This window comes from Phyllobates terribilis, unplaced genomic scaffold, assembly GCF_046119375.1.
Source record: "Phyllobates terribilis strain yellow unplaced genomic scaffold, ASM4611937v1 Scaffold_8__6_contigs__length_399053987, whole genome shotgun sequence".
NCBI classification, from domain to species: Eukaryota; Metazoa; Chordata; class Amphibia; order Anura; family Dendrobatidae; genus Phyllobates; species Phyllobates terribilis.
The window spans coordinates 34,546,086-34,558,992 of record NW_027362768.1 but is presented as its reverse complement, the minus strand read 5'-3'; the positions used below and the strand labels follow the sequence as shown (position 1 = coordinate 34,558,992).

The 12,907-nt window shown below is 42.7% G+C and overlaps 1 protein-coding gene across 3 annotated transcripts in view; it reads left to right on the top strand.

Annotated features, from left to right (window-relative positions):
- The window catches only part of CFH (complement factor H), a 1,056,626-nt gene that overhangs the window by 104,007 nt on the left and 939,712 nt on the right, over positions 1-12,907 (top strand). The window lies entirely within an intron of this gene.

Sequence of the window (12,907 nt, the reverse complement as noted above, 5' to 3'; positions counted from 1 at the left end):
GAACAGATCGCAGCGCGCACGCGCACAGGTCCGGTCTGCTACATATTGTGACAAGGTATTTTATTAGGCTAATGTACCAACATAAGCAATCATGTGTCAATCTGAAGTACAAAAATGTATATATTATATTCTACCACCAAGTCAATCTTAAATGTAAGACTGCCCAAGTAATATTGTGCGATTCAAAGTAATCAATAAACATCAAGGTTGCATATTTGACAATAAAAAAACACGTACAGTTATACATGATATAAAGATGTAAGTCAGGCTAATAATTAGTTCAAAGAATACTCAGTTGACCTCTCAAATATACATAACGATACACCATGATAGTCGTACTAAATAAAACATCAAAGATAATAATAATGATCACTTTTGAATCACACAACACGTGTGCGATACCATTATAGAAAAACGCATGGTCATATGTTTGACACACGAGACCCACACAAGTACCATTATACTCACTGATTGACATCATGAAAAGCAAATACCAACATCCATCAATTAGTGCATAATATGCAAAAAAATAATAATAATAGGTCACAATGAATGATGATATTGTAGCCAACAAATCTATCCTGCATCCATTAACATGACATATCTCAGGGAGTATTTCTTGTCCATGAAGTGAAAGTACTTTTGACAACATATGGCTGGCGACCACCACCCGAAGGGATCAAAGACGGATCTGATGGAAATATACTGTGAAGAATAAAACAAAGTGTTAAAAATATAAAAACAATACAATCGTATGGTGCAGGTGGAGAGAGATCAAAGAAACGGGACAAAACGAAGGTTTTCATTTAATCCATTGGGGCATACCGTCCCCAACCTCCAAATCCATTTCGACTCAAGTTGAGCTAAGCGCTGGCCAAGTCTACCCCCCCGAATACCATATTTAAGTAGGTCAATACCCCTAACTTTTAACAGAGAGCTATCACAGTCATGACAGAGTTTAAAATGGCGTGGTATTGTCCTGAGAGTGGAGGTGTCAATGCAATCGACGGCTGCCGAAATGCCCAATACATGTTCCCTCACTCTGACCTTCAGTTGGCGTGTTGTTAGGCCAACATAAATTAGTCCACAAGGACAAGTCGCATAATATATGACATAACGTGAGGTACATGTAATGCGGCTCCTGATCTCAAATATCCTAGTACCAGCCGCATTTTTGAAGTTGGTACTTTTTTCCATGTTGGGGCAGGCAACACATCGACCGCAAGGAAAGCTTCCACACTCAGGACTAGAGGCATCAAAAATTGTTGTAGTTCTCGGTTCAGTCTGATAATGACTGTGAACTAGTCGGTCACGTAAATTTTGGGAACGACGTATAGTTATAGAGGGACGATTTGAGAGGATTTTAGACAGTATGGGGTCTACCAATAAAATTGGCCAAGCCTTAGTCAAACAGTCCCTCATACGTCCAAATTGGCTATGGTAGTTGGTTATAAATCTTACTCTGTCATCAACTTTAGGGCATTTCTGCTTATATAGCAACTCATGTCGGTTAGAATATTTAGCACGATGGTAAGCCTTTTTTATCATTCGCCTACTGTAACCCCTCTCATAGAACCTTTCCTTCAAGTCTTCAGACTTCTCAATAAAATCTCTATCATTAGAGCAAAGTCTACGTAGGCGCAGAAATTGGCCTGTCGGTACAGATTGAATCATATAGGGAGGATGGGAGGATTTAGCGTGAAGTAACATATTTGTAGAAGTTTCCTTCCTATAAATACTAGTCTGCAAGATATTGTCCCGATCCCTAGTCAGGGTCACATCCAGAAAATTTACTATATCCCTATCCCACGTAAATGTAATCCGAATATTCATCGCATTTTCATTGAGGGAATCTATAAATGGAAGTAGATCATCTACTGGTCCCTGCCAGATCAGCAGAAGATCATCAATGTACCGCGTCCAAAACGGGACGCAGTTCATTGATGACTGCCGATCCGGCAGGGAGAGGTCCCTCTCCCACAACCCCAGGAAGAGGTTAGCATAAGCTGGTGCAAAAGCTGCACCCATAGCGGTACCCTGGAGCTGTAGGTAGAAGGACCCCTTGAACGTAAAAAAGTTGTGAGTGAGGGCAAATTCCAAGAGTTCCATCACCAACTTAATTATATCACTAGAAAGGTTTGACATATGGAGAAAGAAAGCACAGGCCCTAAGGCCATCTGAATGTTTGATGCTCGTGTAGAGAGACTCTACATCTCCTGTCACTAGGATCATTTCAGAGCTCAAGCTCAACCCATCAACTCTTCTTAACAAATCACCAGTGTCCAAAAGGAATGAAGGCAAGCTTTCTACTAGTGGCTGCAGTTTGCTGTCGATCCAACGGCTGACCTTCTCCAAGTAGTTACCTGTCCCTGAAATGATAGGGCGACCAGGAGGTACAGACATATTTTTGTGCACTTTCGGCAACAAATAGAATGTGGACACCATCGGTTCGGTAATAAGTAATGCCGAAGCCAGCTCCTTAGTGATGACGCCATTGTCTGTGGCCCGATTAATAATTAGAGATAATTGTGAAGAGAAGGAAGCCAGAGGGTTGAATGTTAACCGTTTATAGCAAGTTTTATTATTTAGTTGACCAAAGGCCTCCTTCTCATACATATCCTTGGGCCACAGTACAATGTTGCCACCCTTGTCAGCCGGCTTCAGCAGTACATCAGGGAGGTTTTGTAAAAATTGTAGACGTTCACGCTCATTTCTGGTAAGATTGTCGTTTTGTATATGGCATGGAATACGTTCAAACTCCCTTGTTACAACTTGGACAAATAGATCAATATTAGCACAAGTGGACAGTGGGGGAAATTTCTTTGATTTAGTCCTAATTGACGGAGGGATCTTACCTCCTTCTTCACTATTGTGTTCACTGGCAAGTTCCTCCAAGGTTCGTAGGGCTAGTTGCTCTTCTTCTGTTGGAAATAGATTGAATAATTTATCATTAAAATAAAATTTTTTGAACAACAGAGACCTAGCAAATAGGTGGAGGTCTTTTATGGCAGTGAACACATCAAAATTACTTTTGGGTGAAAAGGACAAACCCCTATATAGTAGTTTCAGATCAATATCAGTCAATTCATAACTACTTAGGTTGATTACCTTATTCTGCCCACTGTCCACTTGTTTAAATGGTCTACGTCTATAAGGGTGAAAATTGGCGTTACGCATCCTTTTAAGGCTGAGTCCCGATCTTGTGGTAATTGATGAGGACGACATGCCTGACGACTCACTGAGAGATGACAGTGATGTAATGGAGGCGGAGCGTTGTACAGATGAAGATGGCATAGTAGTCTTCCTCCAATTATATACCATGTTGGAGGCAAAGTCACGTTGATCTCTAGACATTTTAGATGTCTGAATGTCATGAATTTTCTTGACACATATATCGAGGTTTTTCTCTATTTTTACATTAAATTCCAAAAGTTTATCAGATGGACAGGTGGTTTTGAGCTTGTTTTGTGCTTCATCAATACATGCGTCAAGAGCCAAAATAGTTTTAGTATTATTTTCAATCAATAACTGCATGAGTCCTAAAGAGCAGGTGTTGCATAAATTCTCCCAACTAGAGATGAAGTCCTTATCATCTACTATAAAAGTGGGGATCACCCGTACTCTTAGTCCTCTCGGAATTAATTTGTTGGTGATGTACCTCTGAAGAAAAGCCCTATTCCACCACAACTTAGTCCGCTTTAAAAGTAAGTCCTGTATGGACTGAACCTGATTGTCCCAATCCTGATCACTCTCCACCTGCTGCCCGGCACCACCCATGCCAAACACCTGATCCATTTGGCAGAGCCAGGATTGTTCCTTGGCTCTAAAATCCATCACTGTTGAAGACAAAATGACCGTGCAAAACACGGAAAGGGTAAATATACATACAGTTTCCAACCGGTGCATAGTCACAAAAGTACACGAGTAGAAAAACTCACACCTATGGATAATGATAAGGGAAAATCGCCCAACATAGAGATCAAATAAGAGAAAACATGCGATCAAAGAGACCCAAGAATTAATTAGTAGATATAAAAATTAGCTTTTATTACATATAATAAGATAAAAGATATCAGACAAAAGTGATGCAAAGCACATACAATGTAAAAAATCCATCATAGTGGAGGACTAACTAGGTTCATAATGTGAGAGTATGGCGCTGTGGCCAATAAGTTTATCACTAATGTCTCACATGGTCACAGGTAAAGTCTCAAGAGAAGCTATATTGTAAGTATCAGAATGGTTAGGGCTATCTTAAATGGCCAATTATATATTAATTATATGTTGCCTAATAGATATACCACCAGCTTCAGCCAACAAGACAGATAATTTAAAGAAAAGATGTATAAAATATATATACCTGGACTCAGAATAAGACCATATGAGGACTCACATGTAAACCACGCGTCCACCCCAACGCGGGAGGCAGTTCACATCTAAGCAACAGCTCTGGGAGGGTATTCTGTCCTCATGCAAAACAATTGAAGCAGAAACCATCCAAAACCTGACAAATTCAATGGACGAGAGAGTTCAGAAGCTCCTTTCGAACAAGGGGTCCTATGTGAAAATGTAACATCACCTAGAATAAAGTTTTGAGTTGAATACTGTTTGATATCAGTTTCTAACAACCTGCTAATGCTTATAATTTCAAAAATGACCATTTTTTTGGTCTTTATTAAAATGAAAAGGTTGATCGAAAAGTTTGGGGGATCTAAGAGTGTGGCAACCCAGTAGTCATGATTACTTCGAATTCTGACAATATGAGGGTCATGCTGCAGGTAGTGCAGCAAGAAGGCACTTATGTGTCTTGCGCATCTCGGAGCCCTAAAATTATTTTCCGGGCTAGATGCAGCTAAAAATTATTTTTAATTTTAAATCTGGTGGAGCTTATTATAGATGGCCTAATAGGATCAGTGCTGCACACTGCTACAAAGCCCAAATTATTTTCCAGTCAAGATACAGATAAACATGATTAGTAATTTGAAAGCTTAAAACGTTTGGTAGGGTGATTTTAACCAATCATCAAGCTTTTACTCTCCCCAGGATGACACAGGGGTAGAAAATTCGTTTCGGATCCATGATTTGTTCATCTTTATGAACGTGAGTCTGTCTACATTATCAGTGGAGAGCCGCGTGCGCTTATCTGTCAGCACACCACCAGCAGCGCTGAACACACGTTCAGACAGAACGCTGGCTGCGGGGCATGACAAGATCTCCAAGGCGTAAGTGGCTAGCTCCGGCCATTTATCCAGATTGGAAGCCCAAAAAGAGCAAGGGTCCAGTGACACAGTCGTGGCTTCAATGTTTACTTGGAGATACTCCTGTACCATCGTCTCTAGGCGTTGACTATGTGTCAGACTTCTTGTCTCCTGTGGCCTTGCAAAGGATGGGCTAAAAAAGTGGTGAAATGATTCCGCAGAAAATTGATGTTACCAGCAGATACTGTGGTTCTGTTACGGTTTGAGTGCTGAACACTTGACGGTCCCACGGTTGGCAAGTTGGAACTGTGAGATTCACTACGTGCACCACTGGTATTTTGTGGAAAAGCACATGTAAGATTCTGCAACAGTCTCTGCTGATACTCCTGCATGCATGCATCCCTTTCTATGGCAGGAATAATTTCTGCAAATTTACTTTTGTACCGGGGATCTAACAGTGTGGCAACCCAGTAGTCAGGATTATTTCTAATTCTCACAATTCGAGGGTCATGTTGCAGGTAGTGCAGCAAGAAGGCACTCATGTGTGTTGCGCATCCAGGAGCACCAAGTCCCTGTTGTGCTGGTGGCGAGGTAACAATCATGCTTCCTTCCTCTGTCCTCTCCGCCCAACCTCGCACAACAGAAATGTGATCAAGGTCTCCCTCATCTGATGAGTCTTCCATCAGTTCGTCCTCCACTTCTTCCTGGGCTCCTGCACCTTCCTCACTAGTTTGGCTGCTACCATGCGCCCTGGTAAAACCATCTCCCCCACCCTCACATGCCTGCCGCCTTGGTGCTGCCGACCTTCTGGACCTTGCAGATGTTAGCCCTTCCGCATACAACTCCTCCTCCTCTACTTCCTCCACCTCCTCTTGTGCCACCACCTGACTCCGAATTCTGTTTAACATGTGCTCCAGCATGTAAATCACCGGAATAGTCATGCTGATAATGGCATCGTCAGCACTAAACATCTTCGTCGCCATTTCAAAACTGTGCAGAAGGGTGCATAGGTCCCTGATCTGAGACCACTCCTCCAGCGTGATTTGCCCCACCTCTGAATCTCGTTGGCCCAGGCTATACATCAGAACGTATTGCACCAGGGCTTGTCGGTGCTGCCACAGTCGCTGCAACATGTGCAGAGTTGAATTCCACCGGGTAGGCACATCGCATTTTAGCCGGTGAAGTGGCAGGCCCAACGACTTCTGTAGAGATGTAAGTCGCTGAGCTGCGGGATGCGAACGGCGGAAGTGAGCACACAGCGACCGTGCCCTCTGCAGAAGGCCATCTAGTCTGGGATAGTGGGCTAAAAATTGCTGGACAACCAGGTTCAACACGTGAGCCATACAAGGCACGTGTGTGACATTGCCCTGGCGAAGGGCCGCACCCAGGTTTGCAGCATTGTCGCACACGGCCTTCCCTGGTTTCAGGTCCAGTGGAGACAACCATTCATGAAATTGGTTCTCCAGAGCTGACCACAACTCCTCAGCTGTGTGACTCACATTTCCCAGACATTTCAATGTAAAAACCGCCTGATGACGTTGAGCCCTACTGCCAGCATAGTAAGGAGGTGTGCAGGATCCCTTCTGCGCAGTTAGAAAGCTTGTGGCATGACCAGACAGGCTTTGGGTGCAGGTGGAAGACCGAGAGGAGGTTGAGGAGGCAGAAGCAGTGGAGGAACTTTGACATAAAGAGGATTGACGCACAACTCATGGGGACGGCAAGACTTGGACAGCAGCCCCTTGTCCTGCTGTCACCATAGTTACCCAGTGCCCAGTCAGCGACATGTAATGCCCCTGTCCATGCCTACTCGTCCAAGTGTCTGTGGTGAAATGCACCCTGTCACACACAGAGTTTCTCAAAGAAGCGGTGATGTTGTGTGCGACATGCTGGTGGAGCGCAGGCACACCTTTCTTTGAGAAGTAGTGCCGACTGGGCATCTGGTACTGGGGCACTGCGACGGACATAAGGTCTCGAAAATCCTCTGTGTCCACCAGGCGGAAAGGCAGCATTTCTGTAGCCAAGAGCTTGCAGATGGTGAAATTCAACCTCTTAGCTTTCTCATGGCTAGGAGGAAATGGTCTTTTACTTGTCCACATCTGAGGGACCGAGGGCTGGCTATTGTGCTTAGACGGGGTTGATAAGGGTGTCCCCGGCAAACTGCCGGTCTGTGAGGAAGATGCAGGCGGACATGTTAGGTTGCCTTCATCCAAAGGTGGTGCTATCGATGTCGGACAGCGCTCAACACCAGCTGGTGTTACCACCTCCAAAGAAAATGATGACCTGCCAATCACGCTGGCTGTTGCGGGTAAAGAGGTGGCAGGTCTGCGCCCCAAAACAGGTGTGACTGCTGTCCCCCCAGTCACAGAGGATGAAGAGGCCGCGGATGCACAAGATATGGCAGACGGTGGTTGGCCCGGCCGGCTAGGCCGCATTGTAGCACACTGAGCTTCCCACTGCAACTTATGCTTCATGTCCATGTGCCGGTTCATGCATGAAGTACTCAAACTATGTATTTTTTGGCCTCTACTTAGCTTTTGCTGACAAATGTTACAGATAACACGAGTTGGGTCATCTTTATCGATCTGAAAAAATGCCCAGGCTATGCAAGGCTTAGCACCCATGCGACCTGAAGTGCCACCACGACTTGTGGTGAGAGGCAGAGTTGTGTTTGAGGATGCAGTTGTTGACGTGCTTCCAGTACTACGTCTCTGTCCAGGAAGGCGCAACCTGACCTCGTCGTCACTAGCATCTTCCTCCACCTCCTCTGCTGACCTCATCTCTTGGCTGACTGTGGGTTGACAGTAAGTGGGATCTCCGACCTCATCATCATCACCCTGTGCGTTATCACACCCGTCGTCCTCAGAGCCAACCTGTTCCTGCCCTGACAAAAAACTAAAGTTGTCGCTCCAATCAGGTATTTGAGTCTTATCATCGTCTTCCTCATTGTCTCCACCAACAGGAGTTACAGTTTGGGAATGAGGGTCTACATTATGGTCAGAACCTTCTGCGTCTGGTCCTGGATCCGACTCATAAAGATTCTGGGCATCAGTGCAGATCATTTCCTCATCTGGATTCACAGAAGCGCTGGAGTCGACCTCTGATTCCCAGGCTATAGTATGAGTAAACAGCTCTGCAGACTCAACCATCTGTTCTACCTCATACTCAGACGGGCAGCTGGAGATTTGGGAGCTGTGAGGAAGCAAGTGCGATTTGGGTGACACCTTTGAGGACTGGAGTATTTGTGATGTTGAAGTTGATGTGGAGGAGAGCCCACTTAAAGGAGCACTTGATATCCGTTGAAGCACCTGCTGTTTTTGTGCCTCATCTGGAATTTATAGCGATTGGCGTGGCCGTAAGAAAGGGATCTTATCACATTGTCCGCTAAAAGAAGTAGACATTTTAGTTTGGCTGGAAGATGGTCTTTCTTCTGCAGATGTTACTGTTGCTTTAACACCTATCCCACGGACACAACCTTTTTTCCCCTTCCCAACACGCCTATTCCCCTTTCCACCAGCAGCAGGCCTTTTTACACTCATTTTGGTGGTTAACTAATTCACAACTCTGGAGTTGTTTGCACAAAAAAACAATGGATGGTAACCGAGCAGAGCTGAGTGGCCAAACTGTGGTATTAGGCCAAAACTATTGGCTGGGTTAGATGCAGAAAAAAATTATTTTGAATTTGCAACCTGATGGAGGTCAGTATAGATGGACTAATACAACAAGTCCCACACACAGCTAGAAGCCCAAATATTTTTTCAGAGGTACTGTAGATGCAGATAAAAATTAGTTTTAATTTGCAACCTGATGGAGGTCAGTATAGATGGACTAATAGAGAAAGTCCGACACACTACTAGAAGGCCAAATATTTTTTCAGAGCTAGATGCAGAAAAAAAATATATTCAGTTTGCAACCTGATGGAGGTCAGTATAGATGGACTTATAGAGAAAGTCCGACACACTACTAGAAGGCCAAATATTTTTTCAGAGGTAGATGCAGAAAAAAATATATTCAGTTTGCAACCTGATGGAGGTCAGTATAGATGGATTAATAGAACAAGACCCACACACAGCTAGAAGCCCAATATTTTTTCAGAGGTAGATGCAGAAAAAAATTTATTCAGTTTGCAACCTGATGGAGGTCAGTATAGATGGACTAATAGAGAAAGTCCGACACACTACTAGAAGGCCAAATATTTTTTCAGAGGTAGATGCAGAAAAAAATATATTCAGTTTGCAACCTGATGGAGGTCAGTATAGATGGATTAATAGAACAAGACCCACACACAGCTAGAAGCCCAATATTTTTTCAGAGGTAGATGCAGAAAAAAATATATTCAGTTTGCAACCTGATGGAGGTCAGTATACATGGACTAATAGAGAAAGTCCGACACACTACTAGAAGGCCAAATATTTTTTCAGAGGTAGATGCAGAAAAAAATATATTCAGTTTGCAACCTGATGGAGGTCAGTATAGATGGATTAATAGAACAAGACCCACACACAGCTAGAAGCCCAATATTTTTTCAGAGGTAGATGCAGAAAAAAATATATTCAGTTTGCAACCTGATGGAGGTCAGTATAGATGGACTAATAGAACAAGTCCCACACACTGCTAGAAGCCCAAATATTTTTTCAGAGGTACTGTAGATGCAGATAAAAATTAGTTTTAATTTGCAACCTGATGGAGGTCAGTATAGATGGACTAATAGAGAAAGTCCGACACACTACTAGAAGGCCAAATATTTTTTCAGAGCTAGATGCAGAAAAAAATTATATTCAGTTTGCAACCTGATGGAGGTCAGTATAGATGGATTCATAGAACAAGACCCACACACAGCTAGAAGCCCAATATTTTTTCAGAGGTAGATGCAGAAAAAAATATATTCAGTTTGCAACCTGATGGAGGTCAGTATAGATGGACTAATAGAACAAGTCCCACACACTGCTAGAAGCCCAATATTTTTTCAGAGGTAGATGCAGAAAAAAATATATTCAGTTTGCAACCTGATGGAGGTCAGTATAGATGGACTAATAGAACAAGTCCCACACACTGCTAGAAGCCCAAATATTTTTTCAGAGGTACTGTAGATGCAGATAAAAATTTGTTTTAATTTGCAACCTGATGGAGGTCAGTATAGATGGACTAATAGAATGATGCTATGCCCAAAAGATTTTACTTCACTAGGTGCAGTAAAAAAATTGGTATTCTATACACAGGTGGTATATCTTGCAACACAGATAGGCTACTCCACTGACTAACACACTCTGCAATAGGCCAAAAAGGATTAGCTTTGCTAGATTCAGCCAAATGCTGTAAAAAAAACTTGCACAGCACTGGCACAGACCTGCCTGGCAAAAACTGATAGGAACTCATGTAACCTAGTCCTGAAAAGGACTCCAATTACAATTAGTCTTTACTCCCACAACCTATCTATTTAAGAGCACAGACCTCCCTGATAAAAGTCGTAGGAAATGCTATAACCTAGTCCTTAAAAGGACTGCAATCACAACTATTCCCTACTCCCAAGCTATCTGTATATTTGTGCGAAAATTGGCTTGAAATTAACAAGGTATAGCGCACACAGCAACAGCGGTGCCGTCTAACACGCAGCTGCAGCAGTGAGAAAATGGTGGCGACGGGGAAAATGGCTTGGTCTTATAGGGCAAGGACATGTGACATACACTGCCAATGACACATGCCCTTGCTTGTGTGAAAAAAAGCACTTCGCTCCGTGTGTGCGCTGCTGATAGGCTTACAGATTGCACCTCCCCACTGTAAATGCGGAAAGAGAAAAAAAAATGGAGATCTTCATTGTTCCTGCAGAGATCCATCCCCTGCCCCTCCCCCCACCCCGCTGTACACTCAAACTGCGTATTAACATTCATTTTCATCATTACTGAGAAAAAATCCAGTTATGATTTTGGTGCACGAACAGTTATCGAACATAACCTCGAACAGCCGAATTTTTCTCAAATTGTTCGTGTTCGCCGAACGGCTCGAACACCGCCCAAAACAGCTCGAATTTGAGATTGGCGAACAGTTCGAGTAGAACAACGCTCATCTCTATTCAAGATGCCCAATGTATGGAGAAACTATTCTCATGCATAGCTCAGGTGTGATTTTGGCCTGTTCTTCCACACAAACTCTCTTCAAATCCTGTAGGTTCCGTGGGCTCCTTCTATGAACTCTGAGATTTAGTTCTTTCCATAAATTTTCTATTGGATTCAGGTCAGGTGATTGGCTGGGCCATTCTAGCAGCTTTATTTTCTTTCTCTGAAACCAACAGAGTTTCCTTTGTTGTGAGTTTGGGGTCATTGTTTTTCTGAAAGTCCATCCTCATTTTATCTTCATCATCCTGGTAGATGGCAGCAAATTTCTCAAGAATGTCTCGCAAATTCATTCTTCCTTCAATTATATGAAGTTTTCTAGTGACATGTGCTGAAAAACAGCCCCACACCATGATGCTCCCACACTCCAAACTTCACTGTTGATATGGTGTTTTTGGGATGATATGCAGTGCCTTTTAAATAAACGCTGTAAGGAAACAGAACGCACCAAATCATAGGGTGATACCTTTATAAAAAGATATAAGAGATCCAGGTAATTTGCTCACTGAAGCGAGTTATGTAGGCACCACTGCTGTAAAAGTGTAATAACTGTTGCTTCTGCCTCATGGCTGAGGGAGGAACTCCACCAAGAAAATTGAAGGTAAAGACAATTCATGGTTTTGAGCTGCACTAACCGAAATGAAGATCCTTGATCCAATAATATAAAGAAATGTTTGTTATTCCACAATGGGCTTCGGGTGCTTTTCTCAAGTGTAAAAAACCTACTGTAGAGTGCACATAGGAGCAAGTGGGGGGTAAATAGCCTGGAATGGCTGCCAAAAAAAAGAAAAAGCGAGTAAACAACCACAAAGGATTTGAAAAATGTGGGAGGGGTAAAGGTCAAGAATAATAAGTAAAGGGGCAGTGAGAGATTATAGTCAAAAAGTACTAAACAGGGGAGTAAAGAAAAATTCAGTTGTGTGAAATTATAAATGAGTCGTGAATTCAGCAGAGAAAAGAGAGAGAAAGAAAAAACAAAATAAAGATGGAAGTGGGGCTAGAATACTGTTGTAAAAGTGAAGGAGAAGAAAGACCAGGAAAAATAACAAGAATAATCTAGTAAAGCCACAGGATAGTTAGGAAAGATTTAGTTAGACAAAAGGGAGAACTGAGAAGACAGATGAGAAGAGGGTGCACAATAGTACACATGAAAATAAGAAACTTTGTAATATATCTTATCAGGGAAATCTGCTTCATTATCTGCCAGAATTGATCAGTCATTATCAAAATTCTCTCCCAGTACTGAGATAGGAGATGGCATCTGCTGCTGATAAGATTCTATTTCTATAAAAGAGGGAGGAGGAGGGAGGAGCTTTGCTTACAACCCCTTCCCTCTTTCGTCTATATAGAATTGTATCTGTAGCAACTGTCATCTCCTCTCAGTAATGGGACAGTCTGTATTCACTGAATACAGATTTCACCTCAGAATTCAGAATTTTGATAATGCCCAATCAATTCTGGCAGAGAAAGAATCAGATTTCTCTGATAAGATATATTACAACGTTTCTTTTTTGCATGTGTAGTATTGGTTATGAAATAAAAATTAAAACAACGGTTACTCCTTCAGTATCAATTTACAGAGGAATCTTTGAAAATAAAAAA